At 38.7% G+C, this 17225-nt stretch overlaps 1 protein-coding gene and 1 long non-coding RNA gene across 2 annotated transcripts in view; one reads left to right on the plus strand and one right to left on the minus strand.

Moving 5' to 3' along the window:
- The window catches only part of LOC139703090 (uncharacterized), a 639290-nt gene that overhangs the window by 529659 nt on the left and 92406 nt on the right, over positions 1–17225 (plus strand). The gene's annotated exons all lie outside the window — the stretch shown is intronic.
- Itgb1bp2 (integrin subunit beta 1 binding protein 2) overlaps positions 1–17225 on the minus strand; it is a 35500-nt gene that overhangs the window by 13429 nt on the left and 4846 nt on the right. The window lies entirely within an intron of this gene.

Consider the following 17225-nt stretch of genomic DNA (forward strand, 5'->3'; position numbering starts at 1 on the left):
AACACGCCTGTAATCTCAATTACTTGTGGATCTGAGGCAGGAGGATCACACAAATTCAAGGCCAGCCTGACCCCGTTTCAAAATAAAACATCTCTGTGGCTCAAGCGGTAGCGCGCTCGCCTGGTATGCGTGCAGCCCGGGTTCCTCAGCACCACATACAAACAAAGATGTTGTGTGCGCCGAAAACTAAAAAAATAAATATTAAAAAAAAAAAAGAAAGTAAGTGTATACCAAAATCAAACAACTAGAGTATCTACACTAAAAAAAAAAAAATTAAAAAAAAAAGAATGAAGTAGACTATATAGTAATATGGAATGAATTTCATTGAAATATATATATACATATATGTGTGTGTGTGTGTGTACATAATATATAAATATATAAATTTGGGCATACTGGGGGTTGACCCAGGGGTACTAAACCACTAAGCCACATCCCCAGCCCTTTTTGATTTTCTAACAGGTTCTAGTTAATTGATGAGAGGTTGATAAACTGTTTAGGTTGGCCTTCAATTTGGGTCCTCCTACCTAAGGCCCAGAGACACTGGGATTATGGCAAGCACCACCTCACCCAGCTCAAGATATATTTTTTCTAATTTTTTTTGGTAGTTTTAGATGGATAGAATGCCTTGATTTATTTTTATATGGTGCTTAGAATCGAACCCAGTGCCTCATGCATGTTAGGCAAGCGCTCTTCCTGAGCTACAACCCCAGCCCTCAAGATATAGTTTTACGGTGTGTGTATAATATCTCCAGACATAGAAAAACATACCTATACGGTGCACTGGCAATAAAGCATAGGAAAGAGGAAATAACAAAAAACCACTACTCCACTAGACTAAATGCTGTAGCAGACCTTCACTTTGAGGTTATCTGGTTCCTGGTGGCCTACAACCTGTCTTTAAACCCCATGCTCACAGATGATGTCCAATTAAAGTTCAGATGACCAGGAATCCCGAGAGGGGGGGAAGAATACAAAGAAATCCTAACCCAGACATTGTAGTAAAACTTTAAAATGTCAGAGAAGATTCTAAAAGGAATGAGACTTTGTATTTACTTATATAAATACACTACATTACATATGAAATATTCTTGGCAAAAAGAAGAAAGCACAACTTGAATCAACATTTAATCAAGCATCTATATTTTATCAATATTCAACACCTCCACAGGGTTACAACCCCTATAATCTATCCTATAGGAAGCTCCCTTGGAAAGTAACCCAGTTTCTTCAACAAGTAAATTCCACAGTAAAAAACAAAGGAGGTGAGGAGAGACAGAAGGGATACCTATAGATTATAGATTGAGATTTAAGAAACATCAAATAATTAATTGCAGCATACAGTATTCTGTGAATACTGATTCAAACAAATCTAAAAAACACATTTGGGACAAGAGGAAAAACCTGTTCATTCATCATACTTTTGATATTATTATTCATTTTCTGATGGACATGGTGGCCCATGTCAATCCTAGCTACTCAGGAGGCTCGAGGCAAGAAAATCTCAAATTCGAGGCCACTGTGGACTAGTGAGACCTATCTCAAATTTTAAAAAAGAGGAGGGGGCTGGGAATTTGATTCAATAATAGAATGCCCCTGGGTTCAATCCCCAATACTGCACACATATACATGCAAAGAAATTAATTTTTTACAAGGCTAGGTGTATTTACTATAATGTTTGAGAAGTATCTAATTTGGGAATGGTGGCACATACCTACTGTCCCAATTACTTGTAAAGGTGTGCCAGGAGATCACTTGAGTTCAGGAGATCACTTGAGTTCAGGAGTCTGGAGTTAGCCTAGGCAACATAGCAAGGCCTTGTCTATTTAATAAAAGAGAGAACTAGCCAGGTGCAGTGGTGAATGCCTGTAATCCCAGTAGCTTGGGAGGCTGAGGCTGAGACAGGAGAATCATGAGTTCAATGCTAGCCTCAGCACAAAAAAAAGGAAAAAAAAAAAAAAAAGGTTTGGTACTAAGCAACTCAGAGACCCTGTCACTAAATAAAATACAAAATAGGGATGTGGCTCAGTGGTAAAGTATCCCTGAGTTCACTTCCCAGTACCACAAAAAAAGAAAAAAAAAAAAAATTAAGAACAAACTACCTCATTACTTAAATATTTATGGATGAAATGAGTGGATATCTGGTATGTGTATGGGTGGGAGAGTGGGGATTAGGGAAATATAGATGAAACAATAGTGGCCTTGAGGCCAGATGTGGTGGCACATGTCTGCAATCCCAAAACACATGGGAGGTTGAGGGAGGAGCCTAGTCCAAGGCTAGGCTCAACAACTTAATGAGAACCTGTCTCAAAATAAAAGAGGACTGGGAATTAGCAGAGTGATAAAAGCATTCCTGGGTTCAATCCTAAGTACAAAAAAGAAAAGAAAAAAAAAAAAGAAAGAAAGATTGGCAGTGAGTTAAGAACCACTGAAGCTGGTGGGTGATAGATAGGTCCATGAAAACTCAGTATACTATTCTCTTAATTTTGACTTTTGTTTTCAAAACTTTCCATAATAAAAATATCAGTGTAAAAAGCCAAAGGGGACAGACAGATCACCTACAAAGAAATGACTGGCAGCCTGTCTTATTGTTAAGAGCATCAAATTGGAAAATATGAAGAAAATATTCCATTTACAATACAGGGTAATAAACCTAATAACACATGTATAAAATATTGATGAGGAAACCTAGAAATTTTTATTCTAAGTATGAAAAGCTGATAAATGGACAGAAGTAATGATATTACTGAATGAGATATTTCATAATTTAAAACTATTAAATAACTATAAATTCAATAATGACCCCATTGGAATTTTGGGTGGTAGGTTGGGAGTATTAAACAAACTGGTTCTGAAATTCATTTGGAAGAATATATAAAAATGAACTTTTTTTAAATTTTTAATTATTGACGGACCTTTATTTTATTCATTTATTTGTATGTGGTGCTGAGAATCGAACGCATGTGAGGCAACCACTCTACTACTGAGCCAAAACCCAAGCCCTGAACTTTTTTTTTTTTTTAATGTTGCGGGGAAATCGAACCCAGGGCCTTGTGCATGTGAGGAGCACTCAACCATATCCCCAGCCCCAAAAATAAACTTTTAAGAGAGAAAAATGAGGGAAAACTTGCTTCATAAATATTAAATTATTACATAAAATTTTGATATACTTCAAGAATAAACAAATAGCCAGACGTGGTGGTGCACACCTGTAATTACAGTGACTCAGGAAGTTTAGACAGGAGGATTGCAAGTCTGAGTCCAGCCTCAGCAGCTTAACAAGGCCCTTAGCAACTTAGAGAGATCCTGTCTCAAAATAAAAAATGAGGCTAGGCATGGTGGCCCAAGCCTGTAACCCAAGTGGCTTGGGAGGTGAAGGCAAGAGGGAGGATTGATAGTTCAAAGCCAGCCTCAGCAAATTAGCAAGACCCTGTCTCTAAATAAAATTCAAAACTGGGCTGGGGATATGGCTCAGTGGCCAAGTGCCCCTGAGTTCAATTCTTAATACAAAAAAAAAAAAAAAAAAGAAAAGAAAAGGAAAAAAAAGAAAGAAATTAAGAAAGAAAAGGACTGGGAATACAGCTCAGTGGTTTAGTGCCTATGGGTTCAATTCCTGATACCAACATTAATTAATTGACCAACAGAATTTAATAGTGAAATAGTCACATGTAGGGATTTAGTATGACAAAGCACATTTCACATCCTCTGTGAGATACAACTAAAAGCATACTGAAATAATATATAAGAATGTACAACTATCGAAGGACAAAAGTTGGCAAGATTTTCTAGTGACAAGAAATCAATTTGAGAAATATTAGCAGAAATAGTAATTGGGACAAATTTTGCACAAGTAGAGAAAAGGATACAAATGAGACAGGCCATTTTATCAGTGAAAATAAGAAAACACTCCAGAATTCAATGAGGTATTGCAGGGGATAGCATGACATTTGGGGCTGAAAACACAATTTAACTAAAAATATGTACATGAGTAATTCATTTAAAAATATCTATACTGAGGCTGTGGCTCAGTGGTAGTACACTTGCCTGGCATGTGTGAGGCACTGGGTTCGATTCTTAGCACCACATATGAATAAATAAAGGTCTACCAACAACTAAAAAGGTATTTAAAAAATATATATCTAGGGGCTGGGGATATAGCTCAGTTGGTAGAGTGCTTGCTTCGCATGCACAAGGCCCTGTTCAATTCCTAGCACCACAAAAAAATATATACATAACTATACTGGGGCTGGGGATGTGGCTCAGCAGTAGAAAACTTGCCTAGCACATGTGTGGCTCTGCATTCAATCCTCAGCAGCACATAAAAATAAATAAAATAAAGGCATTGTGTCCAATTACAATTAAAAAATAAAATATTTTTTAAAAATATCTATACTAGCTAGGGAAATAGCCCCAGTGGCAGAGCACATACTTAGAAGGAGCCAGGCCCCGGATTTGATCCCCAGCACATGGGGAAAAGAATCCCACATTTCTGCAATTAGAGGGAATGCAAAATATGTGAAATGTCATCATTTCCTCATCTGGTTGACAAATTTTAATTGATATTAACAAGTACCGATGAGGGTATTGGAAACTGGTATCTCACACACCATCGGGTAACCCTGTACATTGAATAGTCTTTCTGGTAAGAAATTAAGGAGTAATTATTAACATTTTAAATGGGGAAGGATCTGTATGCCTTCTTTCCTGGCAACTGCATTTCTAGCATTCTATACTCAACAAGTATTAGCACAACTCCCAGCACTAGGGAGGCTGGGGTTGGAACCCCCCAGTCCAGATCATCCTGGGCAACATAGCAAGACCCTGTCTGAAAAGAAAAAAAAAATTAGCACAGCCAGGGTGGGTGGCCTATACCTATAATCCCAGCTATGTGGGAGGCTGAGGCAGGAGTATTGCAGCCTGGGAACTTATAGTTTGTTCTCTTAACAATTATGTTCTGTTGTTTCTCACGTAAGGAAACTTTAATTGATAAGGGTCGTGCAGAAAATCAAACAGGTAATGTAGCCAGTCAAGAATGTTGGTTTCTATAAAATGTATTGTGCCCAGTGCTTTTAAGGTTTTTCTTCATCAGAAAAAGATGGCTCAAAATGTTAAAAAAAAAAAAACAGGTAATGTAATTTTGACAGGGCCACTAGGTGGTAATTTAGGGAGGATTGTCAATAAAGGCCTCTATAAGAATTGATCTTTTTAAATTAAAACATACATAGGAAACCATAGATATCAAATGGCTTGCTGAATAAGGTAAACACTACTTAGGTCAAGAAGTAGTTCTTTCTACCCATGCCTGCAGCCCTTCCATATGTTTTATTTTAATCACAACTCTCCCCCTAATAAGTTGTCTCTTCTTTTATACTAATCACTTACTTGCAGGTCTTTCTTTGTGTTTGTTACTGTGGATAGAATCCAGGGCCTCATGCATGCTAGGCAAGTAATGTACCATTGAGTTACAATACATCCCCAGACATTTTAGAAAATTTGAGACAGTGTCTCACTAAATTGCCCAGAGTAACCTCAAACTTCCAACTCTCCTGTCTTAGCCTCTGAAATTCCTGGGATTACAGGTGTGTGCTAGTACACCCAAACTAAAAAGTTTTAATCTACACACATACATTATATCCTTTTCTTTTTCTTACAGTGTTATCTGTGGAAGAGCTTGAGCTTTGTGACCTATGGTGTTTCTCAGTCTGGATTTACTAATTGCACACATATCATGTGGCCCCATTCCTCTGTATTTCCTCCAAACTGGCAGATGGATCCAAAGATTAAATAAAACTCAACTTCCATCCCTTTGATATGACTACAGGATGAATATAATGTCTGATGTCTCCTTGTGCTGCTGGAAGTTGTTGATCTATTTATTTGCTGAGGAGTGAAAATGGCAATATTCTTTTTTCTTTGAGATGGAGGCTCACTGTGTTCCTCAGGGTGGCCTCAAAGTCACCATTCTCCTTGCTGGAGCCTCTTAACCAGCTGCGACTTCAAGATGTATCTGACTTTAAAATGCTAACCCTGGCAAAGTAGTGGGGTATCCCTATAATCTCAGCTTCCCTGGAAGCTGCAGCAGGAGGATCACAAGTTCAAGGCCAGCCTGAGCAACTTAGCAAGACTCAAAATAAAAATAAAAAAAATTATAGCCCATCAGGGCTGCAGTGGTGGCTCAGCGGTAGAGTGCTTACCTAGCATGTGTGAGGCACTGGGTTCAATTCGCAGCACCACATATAAATAAAAATAAATAAATAAAGGTCCCTTGACAACTAAAAAATATTTTTAAAAAATTGTAGCCCATCAATTGCCTAGCATGTACAAGGCCTGGGGTGTAATACCCAGTACCACAAAAAAGGAAGGAAAAAAGGTAATTTTATAACTCTAGCACTTATGGAGACAGCTATTTAAAGATCTGGAGGAAAGATGATTATAGGAAGGAGTATCAAGAGAGTACAAAAGCACTGAGAAAGGAGTGAGCTGCCTATGTTCAAGATACAGAAAAGCAACATGTCCACATTACTGACTCCCACTTATGGAACTCTCTTAAATTCATTACCCTCCTTTTCTTGCTTATGATCATACCCACTTAGTGTGGGGTGTCATCTTTTTTCCTTGAACCATTGCAATTACCTTCAACTGGTTTCACGGCCTCCTTTTTCTACCCTACTTAATTAATCCCTTAAGCAGGGCACATTTGTTTTGTCTGTAATTCCTGCTATTATGGAGGCTGAAGCAGGCAAATAACTTAAAGCACAGGAGTTCAATTCTGGAAAACGTAGTGAGAATATCTCCTTAAAAAAAAAAAATCAATTAACTCCAAGCTGGGCATGGTGATGCATGCCTGTAATCCCAGCAGCTGGGAGGCTGAAACAGGAGGATCATGAGTTCAAAGCTAGCCCCAGCAACTTACCAAGGCCCTAAGCGACTTAGTGAGACCCTATCTCAAAATAAAAAGTAAAATGGGCTGGGGATGTGACTTAGTAGTTAAGCGCCCCTGGGTTTAATCCCTGGTACCACACCCAAAAAAGAAATCAGTTAACCCCTTTCAACCCTACAATTTTTTTTTGAGAATGCATTGATAATTTTATGACAGATGTCACTGGAAAAATAAGATTCATTTAATGGAGGGGAGTGTTTAGTGAAAAAGTATTACTGAACACCAAGAATAGAGGATTCATAGTCAAACCTGGATTTGAGCTAGGCATAGTAGTGCATACCTGTAATCCCATTGACTCAGGAGGCTAAGGCAAGAGGATCACAAGTTTGAAGCAAGCCTCATCAACTTAGTGAGGCCTTAAACAACTTAGCAAAACCCTGCTTCAAATAAATATATAGATAAGGCTGGGGATGTAGCTCAGTAGGAAAGCACTCCAGGGTTAAAACCCCCGTACCAAAACCAAACACACAAAAAGCAATTTTAAGTTTCAACTCTTGACACGTTTCCTCAGGGAAATTATATAACCTCCCCAAACTTCAGTTTCCTCATCTTTTAAAAAATTATAGTGATAATGGTTTTGGTTTTGTCTTTTTTTCAGGGCTCAGAATCAAACTTAGAGTACTGTCCTATCACTGTGTTATACCCATCCCTCGTAATAATTCTTTTGAAATAGATTTTTGTAAAAATTAAATGAGAAATAAACATATGCACATATACATACACAGCATATACAGAATGTATTGTGCATATGTTTTTATTATAGTGCCTGGATCATAGTAAAGTCTCAATAAATAGTAGTTTCTTTAATTTCTTTAAACTACTTCCACTATGGCTCTTTAAAAAGACTCTCAGTTTCAGTACAAACTCCATCTCCCTAAAACCTCTGTCATTCCGAAGAGCTCTCCTAGAATCATTTCAGAACATCCAAAACATAAGGCTCAACAGGGATATTAGGAGAGTAGTTGACATCACACTCCTCTAGCCTAGCAGGGTTCCTCTGACAAGCTTAATTGGGGAACAGGGAAGGCCATGGCTGATCATTGATATATTAATGTAAGGCTTTTCCAAACCACATTTACATCTCTGATCACTTGATCTCTAGCCCCAGAGTGGGAACCCTAGCCACTCTATCTCATTTCTTTCAGATCAAGACATTGTTTCCCAGTTGTTCTAGATTTGTGTCCCCACCTCACACTCCTGGTAGCTACTTCAGTGATACTATCCCTGAGAGTCTTGCCCACATTCTCCTCTTTCTCTCTTTCTCCCTATCTGCTCCCAAAGGCCCAGAACACTGCTATGGGGAGAACCATACAGATAAATATAAATTCATGCTGTCCAGTTTCAACTTGGCCCTTGCAGCTGCTCAGCAATCCTTTTATTTGTCTCATACATTCCCTGGCACTCTCCCACAGAGGCTGTTCCAGACCTTGCTCCTTCTCCTCAAACTACAAATTCCAGTCTCCCTCCTACTTCAAAAACTTTATGTGATACTTTAATCAGATTAACTGTGCCTCCTGCAATAAATAAAAACATCTTTGTCCTTTCTAGCCTTGTATTTCAGCCATACACTTTCCTTCCTGGGAAAGCCATCAATGTTGTTTGTCCTTCCAGAGATACTTTCTCTAAGCAAAATATGGAAATGAGGGAACTTGCATTAGGTATTAAAGATAAGTAGGATCTGGATAGGTAGATTGAAAGGAGATATTCCAACCAGAGAAAACATCCTAGGCAAAGGAACAGAGGAATGAAGAAGATATATTTAGAAAACAGGGTATAGTGAGTAGAGTAATCCCCTGAGAAATCATCCCAGCTGCTGCTCCCTCAACTGCTACTTCTCCCTTTCCAGTTCTGACTTCAGCCCTCATTGCTTCTGTCCTGCCTAATACCAGCTGAGTGGAAATCTGATACTACATGGCCCCTCACCCATCCTACCTTGCCTGGACCTTCGTTACTATTTATTGAGCTTTGACCCCAACCATCTGTTTCAGTCCTACTAAAGAGTCTCTGCTCCTTCCTGAGTCACTCTCCAAACTGGACATCTTCCATTTCCTTGGCCACACGAGCCATTTCTCCACATCACTTAAAACAGAATAATTAATACAAAAGATGCATTGTAAAAATGTATTTTTATCAACATAAAACATATAGAGCCCAAAGGAACATGTTAATCTATTCAACAGATGCAATTAGCAAAACCCAGACTATGAAACTACTGAAAAACAATCCAGTCTCTCCAATAACAATAAAAAAGTCACAAGGGAAAACAAAAGATGAACAGAATCCTTTAATTTAAAAATGCCATAACTGGGAATGGTGGCACATTCCTATAACCCCAGCACTTGGGTGGCTGAGGTAGGAGGATTACAAGTTCAAGGGCAGCCTGAGCAATTTAACAAAACCTATCTTAAAATAAAGAAAGGACTGGGTGTATAGCTCAGTGGTATTACTGCTTGCCCAGCACATGCAAGACCCTGGGTTCAATCCTTAGTACCACACACACACAAAAAAAACATATCCACCAATCACAAGGTGTGGACTTTATTTGGATACTGATACATACAAAAAAAAGCTATTAAACTTTTTGACTACTGTCTGCTTTTGTCCATGTTATGAATTCTCTATTTAAAAAGTTGTAAAACAATGTTGCTGAATTCTCAAGCATCTGATCAAAGTGTACATATTAGTCTGAAGAAGTAAAACACCAGAAGCTGGAATTTAAGATGAGGAAGGTCTGGAACAGTCTCTGTGGGAGAGTGCCAGGGAATGTATGAGACAAATAAAAGGGTTGCTGAGCAGCTGCAAGGGCCAAGTTGAAACTGGACAGCATGAATTTATATTTATCTGTGTGATTCTCCCCATAGCAGTGTTCTGGGCCTTTGGGAGCAGATAGGGAGAAAGAGAGAAAGAGGAGAGTGTGGGCAAGACTCTTAGGAACAGTATCACTGAAGTAACTGCCAGGAGTATGAGGTGGGGGCAGAAATCTAGAACAACTGGGAGACAATGTCTTAAGATGAAAGAAGTGAAATAGAGTGGCTAAGGTTTCCACTAAGGCTAGAGATCAAGTGATCAGAGATGTAAATGTGGTTTGGAAAAGACTTACATTAATATAAGATATCAATGATCAGCCATGGGCTTCCCTGTCCCCCAATTAAGCTTGTCAGAGGAACCATGCTAGGCTAGAGGAGTGTGATTTCAAGTACTCTCCTAATATCCCTGTTGAATCTGTTTTGGATGGTCTTTGGAGATCTTTGGAGATGTGTCCCCAACCTCTCAGGGGGAAAAAAACAATTCAATTTTCTTAACAGGCTCAAATAAAAGCTTTTTTTTTTTTTTGGGGGGGGGGGGCGGGATACTGGGGATTGACCACTGAGCTACATCCCTAGCCCTGTTTTGTATTTTATTTAGAGACAGGGTCTCATTGAGTTGCTTAGCAGTCTTGCTAAGTTGCTGAGGCTGGCTCTGAACTTGTGATCCTCCTGTCTCTGCCTCCCCAGCAGCTGGGATTACAGGTGTGTGCCACCTCCCCACTTCTAGTAAAAGCTTTTGATAAAAAGGAGTTAAGTATAACAGAGCAAGCCTAGGACTGTCTTAAAGAACTTCACCATTGATTGGCCAGAAAGAAAAATAGCAGCTTGCAAAGGAGACTAAAGGAAATGACCAGAGAAGTTATGACAATAAAGAGGAATGATGGAACACAGAAATCAATGTATGAAAGTATTTCAAGGAGAAAATAATCATGTGTATCAATATTTTGCTAACAGGCTACTAAAAGTAGCCATTAGTGACTTTGGGCGTAAATGGTAATCTTACCATCACAGATTGAAGTGGTTGGATATGACATAAGAGTAATTTGTAAAAGAAGTAGGAAGTGGGGAATGGAGGGCTAAAGGCATTGCTCAGTGGTCGTGAGCAAGCTTATTGACATGAGTGAGGAGGTCCTGGGTTCAATCCCCAACACTGGGGGAAAATGAAAATGGAAAAAAGTTATTTAAAGAAATCTGGCTATAAAGGAGAAAAAAAAGTTAAGTGGGATCTAGAAAGGGATATTAACTCTAGAGAGGATTTTTGGTAATACTGAAGAGATCATGAATGTGTAAATGTCAAAATACTCAGTGAAAGGGAAATGTTAAACAGAAGGGAAAACATGTTAGGTATGCAGAAATGCGTGAAGGGATCAGATACAAAGTACAATGAGAAGTGTAAAAGGAGGTGGGGAGAGGATTGGCATTAAGGTGAGCAAATGTGTAGATTTGCTGGGTGTATGGGCACACACCTATAATCCAAGTGATCAGGAAGTTGAGGCATGATAATCCCGAAGTTCAAAGCCAGCCTCAGCAATTTAGCAAGGATACCTAAGCAACTTAGCAAAACACTGTCTCAAAATAAAAAAACAAAAGGGCTGGGAATGTAGGTCAGGGTTTAAGTACCTCTGGGTTCAATTCCCAGCACCCCCCCCCCAAAAAAAAAAAGGAAAGAAAAATGAAAAAGACGCAAATTTTATGTTCGGAAGTGGACAGACATAACACCTGCAAGGCACTTAGCATATTGCCTGGAATGTTAGTTTGTATCAGAAATGGTTACTCTAACCTGGCACAGTGGCACATGCCTATAATCCTAGTGACTCAGGAGGCTGAGGCAGGAGGATCCAAAATTCAAAGCCAGCCTCAGCAAATCAATGAAGCCTTAAGCAACTTAGCAAGTCCCTGTCTCTAAATAAAACACACAAAGAGCTGTGATGTGGCTTAGTGGTTAAGCACCCCTGGTTTTCAATCCCTGGTACCAAGAAAGAAAAGAAAAGAAGTGGTAACTGTGAGTCAAGTACAATGGCACACACTAATCCCAGCTACCTGGGAAACTGAGGCAGGAGGCTCACAAGTTAAGAGGCCAAAGTGGGCAATTTAGCAAGTTCAGTGATTAGAGTGCACCTGGGATCAATCCCCAGTATGGAAGGAAGGGTAGATAACTATAGCTATTGGTTACAATTCATGTTGTACACCTCCTTGATAATTTCTTACAATTTAGGCTTTTTAAAAATACCTTTATTTTATTTTTATGGGGAGCTGAGAATTGAACCCAGTGCCTCAAGCATGCTAGGCAAGCACTTGTGGGTGAGCCACAACCCCAGCCCCACATTTTAAGGTTTGGCTATATAAAATGAACTAGTACACTACTTATTAAAGCTGTACATTTTAAAGTTTATAAAGAGGGCTGGGGATGTGGCTCAAGCGGTAGCGCGCTCGCCTGGTATGCGTGCGGCTCGGGTTCGATCCTCAGCACCACATACCAACAAAGATGTTGTGTCCGCCGAGAACTAAAAAATAAATATTAAAAAAAATATAAAGTTTATAAAGAGTTACTTGAACTTTTTGATTCTGCACCTCTGTTCACTTCAAGATTTCTGTATACTTGCTAGTCCCCTTATTTCAATAATAAGATAAAAACTATACATTATGTACAAGTACTGCACATTATGTACCTTTTTATAATCATTTGACCTCTGATTTCTAAAAAGAATCCACCAAATCCAACAAAATCAGAAAAAATTTTTTGCCAATTCCAATATGTCAACTCACCCTCAGAAAAATGACACTAAGAATAAACTGGGCGGGGGGGGGGGCTGGGGATGTGGCTCAAGCGGTAGCACGCTCGCCTGGCATGCGTGCGGCCCGGGTTCGATCCTCAGCACCACATACAAACAAAGATGTTGTATCTGCCAAAAACTAAAATAAATATTAAAAATTCTCTCTCTCTCTCTCTCTTAAAAAAAAAAAAGAATAAACTGGGCTGGGGCTGGGGCTCAGTGGTAGTACACTTGCCTGGCATGTGAGAGGCACTGGGTTCAATTCTCAGCACCACATATAAATCAATAATAAATAAAGGTCTATCAACAAATTTAAAAAATATTTAAAAAAAAAAATAAACTGCTGCTGGGGTTAGAAAGGACTTTGTAGGGTTCGGTTCAAAAGGAAAACCATATTTGTACTTCAAATGTATAGAAGAGATCCAAGAAGCCTCTTTACCTCTGATCAAAATTCTCTGTAATGTCATATCCATGCCCTTATATTCCTTAATCTTGCCTCAGCCTCCAAATTTTCATCCATGCTATGCTGTAGTTCCTCACTTTTGTTGCACATATACATTCTCATCTGCTCCTACCCTTATCCCAATGAGACCCTTGTTCCTTGAATTTGAACAGACAGAAAAAGATGCTATGAAAAGAACTTGAGATCATCTAAGATTTGGTGAACTTTCCTGTTCAATATTTCTTGGAGTCTGAATGTCCCAAATTCTTGACCACTCTATTAAGGAAATAAATCTGACTCAAGGGAGACTCAAAACACAGTTTGCGTCTCTAAATCTATATGTTTATATGTAAATCTCTATATGTGTTTTGTGGTATGGGGGATTGAACCCAGGGACACTCTATAACTGAGCTGTAGCCCCAGACTACCTCCTTTTTTTTTTTAAAGATAATCTTGTTAAACTGCCAATGGCCTTGAACTTGCAAAACTCCTGCACTGGCCTCCTAGGCTCAGAGTCACATGCTATAATTCTAGTGACTCAGGAGGACAAGGCAGAAGGATTGCAAGTTTAGGAGCAACTTGAGCAACTTAACAAGATTCTCTCAATTTTTTTTTTTTAAATTGTAGCTTACTGGTAAAGCATTTGTCTAGCACGCACAAGGCCCCTAGTTTCAATGTCTAGTATAGGAAAAAGAAAAGAAAGGAAGAAAAACCCTACATTTAAAAAGAAAAGGCTAGCTAGAGTTGTGGCTCAGCGGTAGAGCGCTCACCTAGTGATGTGAGGCCCTGGGTTCGATCCTCAGCATCACATAAAAATAAAAAATAAAGGTATTGTGTTCAACTACAACTAAATAAACAAAATTAAAAAAAAAGAAAAAGAAAAGGCCAACTTCTGTGTGTGCTTATTTGAATTCTTCTTTGAAAAGGTTTTAACATCGTACTGGTTCCCTCCTTAACAAATGGGTTAAATAAAATAATAAAATCTTTGACATGTTAAAAAAAAAAAAAAAAGACATACACAGTCCCCTCTCTTGGTATCGGCAGGGGATTAGGGGGATCCAGTTTAGTATACCTGCCCTTGTGTCCTTACATATATTAAAATCAGTGTATGCTCAAATACCTCATATAAAATATTCCTTTATCTTATATGGCATGGTATTTACATATAATAATTTTACATGGCATAGTTTTTACATATAATCTATGCACGTCCTCCTATATACTTTCATTGATCAGAGGTTGGTTGACTCCATGGGTGTAGAACCTGCAGATACAGATGGTTGACCATAATGCTTTTTCTTTCCCCTTCTTGGTACTAGGGATTTGACCCAGGGGTCCTTAACCACTGAGCTACATCCCCAGCCATTTTTATTGAGACAGGGTCTCAGTAAATTGCTTATGGTCTCACTAAATTACTGAGGCTGGCCTTGAACTTGTAATCCTCCTGCCTCCAATTCCCGAGTAATGGGGTTACCGGCCATTATGCCCCCTCCTTTTATTGGTACCAGGGATTGAACCCAGGGGCACACAATCATTTGAGGTACATCCCCAGTCCTTTTTTTATTTTTAGACAGGTTCTTACTAAGTTGCTTAGAACCTCACATTGAACTTGAGATTCTTTGGCCTCAGCCTCCAGAGTCATTGGGATTTCAGGTGTGCTCCACTATCTTAGCATCATAATGCCTTTTTTTTGGGGGGGGGGGGGTACTGGGTATTGAACTCAGGGACGCTCAACCACTGACCCACATCCCAGCCCTATTTTGTATTTTATTTAGAGACAGGGTCTCACTGAGTTGCTTAGTGCCTTGCTTTTGCTGAGGCTGGCTTTGAACTTGTGATCCTCCTGTTTCAGCCTCCCGAGCCTCTGGGATTACAGGCATGCGCCCAGCCCCTTTCTTTTAAATCATGTTAAATAAAACTTTGACCTGGGGGCTGGGGTTGTTGCTCAGTGGTAGAGTGTTTGCCTAGCATGTGTGAGGCACTGGGTTCGATTTTCAGCACTGCATATAAGTAAATTAAATAAAGGTCCATCAACAACTAAAAAACAAAACAAAACAAAAAAAGAAACTTTGACCTGGCTGCATGTGGTGGCACAAGCCTATAATTCCAGCAGCTTGGGAGGCTGAGGCAGGAGGATTGCAAGTTTAAGGCCAACCTTAACAACTAAGGAAGGCTCTATGCAATTTTTATTTTGAGACCCGTCTCAAAATAAAAATTGATGTGGCTCAGTGGTTAAGCTCTCTGGGTTCAATCCTTAGTACCAAGGGGGGTGGGGAACTTGATCTATAATTTTAGTATCTTCTCAATCTAGCCACATTGCACTTTTTCTTCCTCTCCCTCAAATATATCTTTCTAATATATATTTGTAGGGCAAAAAACAGCCAAAGAACTATATTTGGTAAAAATCTTAAGGGAAATATTTACTTTTTACCCTACACATTTCTAGATTGAGGGTTTTTTTTCTGTTTTAAGTAACAATGGATTATTTTTGGAAATTACAATAAAACACATAAACACTTGTCCCAGTCTGCCTTTCCCTACTCTCACATACCCTTACCAATTTCTCATTCTCCAAATATCCATTCAAAATATATCTCTGAAACCTCACATTTATGGTCAATGAATTCTGAAGTAGGGTGCCAAGATAATTAAATGAGGAAATAACTATAGTCTTCCTAATTGTTAACGGTGCTAGAACAACTGGACATCCAATACAAAAGGTTAATGTTGAATCCTTACCTCACACCAAATAAAATAGATCAAACAATTAAATGTGAAAATTAAAACTATAAAATTCTTAGAAGGAAATATGGGGGCAAATCTTCATGATCTTGTATTGGGTAATTGTTTCTTCGATATGACATCAAAAGCAAAAGCAATCTAAGAAAAATATGTAACTTTGGATTTCAAAAAACTGAACTTACATGTATCAATGGATAGCATAAATAAAGTAGAAAGATAACCCACAAAATGGGAGAGGATATTTATGAATCATTCCAGACAAGGGACTTGTCTCTAGAATAAAGAACATTTGCAACTCACAATAAAGACAATCCAATTAACAAATTGGTAAAGGATTTGAACAGTTATTTCTCCAAATAAGATATACAAATGGCCAATAAACACATGTAAAGCTACTCAACATCATCATTAAGGTAATGTGAACCAAAATCATAGATACCACTTCAGACCCACTAGTATGTTTATAGTAAAAAAGATACTAAAAAGTGTTGGTGAGCATGTGGAACCCTCTTATGCTGCTGGTAGAAATGTGAAATGGTACAACCTATTTAGAAACAGTATGGCTGTTCCTCAAAATTTTAACTCTTTTTGTGGTGCTGGGGCAGGGTCTAACACATGCTAGATAAACACTATCACTGAGCTACAGCCATAGCACTAGGGATTGAACCCAAAGTTGCTTAAGTACTTAGCCACGTCCCCAGTCCTTTTTATTTTTTCAGGGTCTTGCTAAATTCCTGAGGCTGGCCTCAAAATTGCAATTCTCCTTCCTCAGCCTCCATCATCACTGGGATTAGAGGTGTGAGCCACTGAGCCTGGTTTCAATTTTATTTTTGAGACTCAAAAGTTGCCTGGGCTGGCCTCAAATTTGTGGTCCTCTAAGCCTCCCAGTAACTGGGAATGCAGGCATGCACCGAGATGCCTGGCTCTCGTGTTAAAGTTTGGCTCAGATACACTCCAAGAGAAATGAAAACATGTTTACAGAATAACTTGTACACCAACATTTACAGTAGCATTACTTATAATATTCTAAAAGTGGGAACTACCTAAACATCCTTCAGCTGATGAACAGATAAATAAAATGTGATAAATCCACACAATGGAATACTTTTTGGACATAAAAAGGAATGAAATGCTGATATATGCCAATACATGGACAAACTTCAAAAGCATCTTGCTAAGTTAAAGAACCAGCCACAAAAGACCAAATACTGTATGATTACATTTATGTGACATGTCCAGAATAAGTAAATCACACTAGAAAGTAAATTATTTGTTGCCTACTATTCTGCATTTGGGGAGAAACTGAGAATTACTATTTCTTTGAGGAGTAACACTAATGTCCTAAAATTGTGGTTGTACATCTCTGTGAGTATACTAAAACTAACACTAAAATTTAGATTTTATACACATTTATTGTGTCGTCTATGAACTGTATCTCAATAAAACTGTAAGGATGGGGATGTAGCTCAGTGGTAGTACCTTTGCCTAGCATGTCTTGATCCCCAGCACTACAAAACTGT

Source organism: Marmota flaviventris, chromosome X (assembly GCF_047511675.1).
Source record: "Marmota flaviventris isolate mMarFla1 chromosome X, mMarFla1.hap1, whole genome shotgun sequence".
NCBI classification, from domain to species: domain Eukaryota; kingdom Metazoa; phylum Chordata; class Mammalia; order Rodentia; family Sciuridae; genus Marmota; species Marmota flaviventris.